Source organism: Tupaia chinensis, unplaced genomic scaffold (assembly GCF_000334495.1).
Source record: "Tupaia chinensis unplaced genomic scaffold, TupChi_1.0 Scaffold000484_1, whole genome shotgun sequence".
In the NCBI taxonomy this organism is placed as follows: Eukaryota; Metazoa; Chordata; class Mammalia; order Scandentia; family Tupaiidae; genus Tupaia; species Tupaia belangeri.
In genome coordinates this window covers 2,660,983-2,665,625 of record NW_006159996.1, presented here as the reverse complement: position 1 = coordinate 2,665,625, position 4,643 = coordinate 2,660,983, and positions in this window count along the sequence as shown.

The following is a 4,643-nucleotide window of genomic DNA, read 5'->3' as shown; positions in this document are numbered from 1 at the left end:
CGCGGTCGACTACGTGGGAGTCCAGCGACATAGCCATTACGCTGACTGCTGGTTCCCTGCCATGAAAATTCTTTAATACTATTTTCATTTCATTTAGCATGGGCTATACTTCTTCCATGCTTCTAAAAGGCATACTAATAGTGTATAAACATTACTTCTAGGGATGTCTGTGAGGATGTTTCTGTTGTATCTCAGGTAGTGTTTAGAATGTCCTTCACAGAGCTGATTAAAAGACAAAACGTGGGACCAGCAGTTGGCATAATGGCTATGTTGCTAGACTCCCATGTAGTCAACTGTGGTTTGAATCTCGGACCTGGTAGCTTAAACTCACGCTGAATGCGTGTGCATGCGTGCCTAAGATTCCCGAGAGGAGAATGGAGGAGAAGGGATTGTGGTGTAGCCATCCCCCCTGGGGGGTGATTTCTTGCTTTCTGTCTTTCTGTCTTTCTGGTGAGCACACACACCCTATAGCAAAAAAATTAAAAAATAAAATAAAAAAAGATGGTGCAAAATGTAAAACACATTTACAAGAAACCATATTCTAGTATAGCTGAGCTACAAGAAGAAACCAAAGTAATTCCAAGGCCATCAGGTAGTGTGATGGCTAAGGCATTGGACTCCCACACAGTTGACCATGATTGGAGTCCCAGACCAGGCAGCTTAAAAATCACACCAGGAGGGTCCAGCAGCTGGCATGATGATTGAGGCTCTGAATTCCCACATGGCTGACTGTAGTTTGATTCCCAGATCAGGTAGCTTGAAAATCATGTCAGGCATGTATGCATGCCCGCCCAAAATCCCAGGAGAAGAATGGAGAAGAAGGGGCTGTGGCATGGCCATCCCTCCTGGGGAGTGATTTCTCACTTTCCCTCAGTCTCTCTCTGTCTCTGGTGAACATCCGTGTCCTATGACAAAACCTTTTTTAAAAATTACACCAAAAGAGTGTGCATGTGTGCCCCAAATCTCCAGAGGATAATGGAGGACAAGGGATTGCAACATGGCCATCCACCTGTTGTGGGATGGCTATCCAAGTTCTTGGTGTTTTGGGCAAAAAGTTGAATAAAACACACTAGCAGTGGAAATAAAATATAATTTATTAAGTAAAAGTTAAAGTGCTTTCCCAAGAAGTACGAGTGGCCCGAGCGCAAGAGAGAAAGAGTGGCTCGAAGGCCCTGGTAGTAGCTTTCCTTGGGGTTCATGTACCTTAGCATGGACTGTGTCGATTGACCATTGCCTGGGCTCACTGATTGCTTTCATCCCATTGGTTGTATCAAATGTGGCTAGACTCAGCAATTCATCTCATTGGCTGTATCAAATGTGCCCAGGCCCAGTAATTCATCCCACTGGCAGTCAGTTCTGCATCCCCCACTGAAAATCTCCCATGTACTTTTATTAAATTTTCTGCCCTAATCAGTTTTTCTACCTAGCCATATAAGCAGATGCTCCAACCCCCTTAACTGCTTCCATTTTCTAGCTTTCTTCCTGCCTCATCCCCTGGGGAGTGATATTTCACTTTCCCTCTCTCTGTCTGTCACATGCCCTATAGCAAAACCTAAATCAAACAAAAAATGAATTATTGGGAAAATGAAGTATTGAAGTTGTCGGGAAAGTCATGACATACTTTTCTGTTTTTCTATGTAAAAACGTATCATGACTTTCCTGATGATCCAATAAATCCATATTAAATGTGACATGACAGACTAGTCCTTAACAATGGTTTACTTCCCTTGGGCCAACTGACCTTGCTTTACTTTAAACTTGTAGCAAAAAAAAAAAGAAAAAAAAAGCAGTCATAGCTTTGCTGAGTTTTCACAGGAGCTGGACCTTAAAACCACAGCCAGAGAGCAGATGTGTCTAAGCAAACAGGTGCCGGTCTTGAGGTGAAGTGACCCTGTGCAGAGCAATCTGGTGCCAACGGTCTCCTGTGGCTGTGCAGAGGAGCATGTAGGGCACTCTCCCCTTCAGGGCACTCTCCCCACTTTCCTCATTTTATTTCCCTTTAAAATCCCCTGCCCCAGTCCGTGACTTCAGAGGTGGTCTATGAGCATTCATTTACTGTCTTCCCACAGCACTGGTTTCCTGAATAAAGCTCACTTTCCACCACTTGCCTCTTGAGCATTGGCCTTTTGAGCAGTGGGCAGCCGAAGTTGCCATTCAGTCATCTGGCTGGAGTTATACAAATATCTACATAACAATTCTGTTTTTCACTTTCAGTAAAGTATTCAATAAATGACATACTCAACACTTTCTTATAAAATAGGCCTAGTGTTAGATAGTTTTGCTCAACTTAGGCCAATAAAATGTTTAAAGTAGGCCATGTAAGCTATGATATTCAGTAGATTAGATGTATTAAATGCATCTTGTTTTTTTCTTTTCTTCTGCTTTTTCTTTTTTTGGAGAGGTTTTTGCTATAGGGTGTGTGCGCTCGCCAGACAGACAGAGAGAGACAGAAAGCGAGAAATCACCCCCTAGGGGGGATGGCCACACCGCAATCCCTTCTCCTCCATTCTCCTCTCGGGATCTTGGGCACGCACGCACACGTGCCTGGCGTGAGTTTAAGCCACCAGGTCCGGGACTCAAACTGCGGTCGACTATGTGGTAGTCCAGCAACATAGCCATTACGCTAACTGCTGATCCCTTCTTTTGCTTTTTCATTGAGTATATTTGGAGAGATCTTTATATATATATAGAAATAATACTTTATGTTTTACATGTATATCGTTTATTTCTTTTTCAAATTCTTCTGAAATTTATTTTATACATTCAATCACTGTACATCACAACAGCTTGTAAAATGAATTTTCCCAGCATAAATACACTGCACACCAGTCCATACTGAAGCAGGCAAGATTCCATCTTGGAGGAGCACATCTATTCCAAACTGTTAAATTCCTATGACTAGAAGCTTGCCTTCTCGAGACCAGCAATTGGCATAATGGCTGTGTTGCTGGACTCCCATGTGGTCAACCATTGTCTGAGTCCTGGACCCAGTGGCCTAAACTCACACTATGCGTATGTGTGTGTATGTGGCCAAGATCCCGAGAGGAGAATGGAAGAGAAAAGAATTGTAGCGTGGCCATCCCCCCTGGCGGATTTCTCGCTTTCTGTCTCTCTGTCTCTGTCTTTCTTACGAGTACACATTCCCTATAGCAAAAACCTCTCAAAAAAAAAATAAATAAAAAGAAACTTGCCTTCTTCTCCTTTGCCTAAGAATAAACAGCGTGATTAACATTCCTATTGTCTTTAAACCCCACTCCTCCTGATATGGAGAGACCCTGAATTCATGAATAACTCAAGACTGATAGCTGTCTAAGTTTCTGCTCTCCAGAAAATTACTGAAGATCTTGTGTGGATTAGTACTTTGAATAGATTAGTACCTTGAACAGATTAGTGTGTGAGTGTGTGTGTATAGAGGGTGTATTACTTCTTCCATGCTTCTTTTTTCTTTTTTATTTTATTTAACATTATTTATTTAAATTTGACCAGAGAGGGACAGAGTGAAAGAGAAAGATTGGGAAAGTGAGAAAGCAAGCCAACAGGTCCAGGACTCGAACCATGGTTGGCCTCGTGGGAATCCAGTGCCCTTAGCCACCGTGCCACCTGCTGGTCCCACTTCTTCCATGCTTCTAGGAGCCATATTAATAGCAGATTGCTTTAATATAAGTCTTTGCTAGAGAGTTAAATCCCATGTCTCTCAATATGATAAAATCCTCTTTATCTAATCTTATGTTCTAACCACCTTGATTAAGCACCCTTAGAATCCAGTCCCAGGAATATGTTCCTGGTTCCTGGGACTGGATATGTGTTAAGACTTGCAGCTCTTTTGGGTTAAGGTTCATTTCTTCTCTCATCAGGCCCAGTATGTTCCTGTTTGAATTATGTTACGAATTAACTCTAGCTATGTATAGTGGCCAAAAGGGGAGGTAGAGGTGAGGCAGGAGAAAGCTAGAAAATGGAAGCAGGTAAGGGAGCTGGAGCATCTACCCATGTGACTAGGTAGAAAACTGATCAGGGTAGAAAATTCCCCACCCAAGGTAATGTAGGCAGATTAGTGGGGGGTGTCGAGCTGATTAAGCCAGCTACATTTGACATAGCCAATGAGAAGTCAGTGGGCCCAGGCACATTTGATAGAGCCAATGAGATGAGAATAATCAGTGGGCACAGCCAATGAACAACAAACACTACTTATTAGATTAAAAAATTATAAACCTTGCAGAATGTAACTGCTGGGGCCTTTTAGCTTCTCTTTGTTCATTCAGGCCTGCTTCTAACCCTCAGGAGTGTACTTTCACTTTTCCTTAATAAACTACATTTTCCTTTTGCTATTGGTGTGTTTTGTTCAATTCTTTGTCCAAAACACACAAGAACCCGGATATCGTCACAGAAGTCCTCCCACAATAGAGGTATCCTTTATTTTGCAGGGAAGAACCTCTGCATTATGTTTAAGACAAAGACTCTTCCTTTTATCTTTTATTCTTTTTTTTTTTTTTTAATTTTTTGGGCATGTGCAGTTGTCAGAGAAAAACAGAGAAGAAATGAGAGAAAACACTCTCCGGGGGGGATGGCCATGCCTCAATCCTTTCTTCATTCTCCTCTTTGGGCTTTGAACATGTACACACACACATGTTTTTTTTTTTTAACTT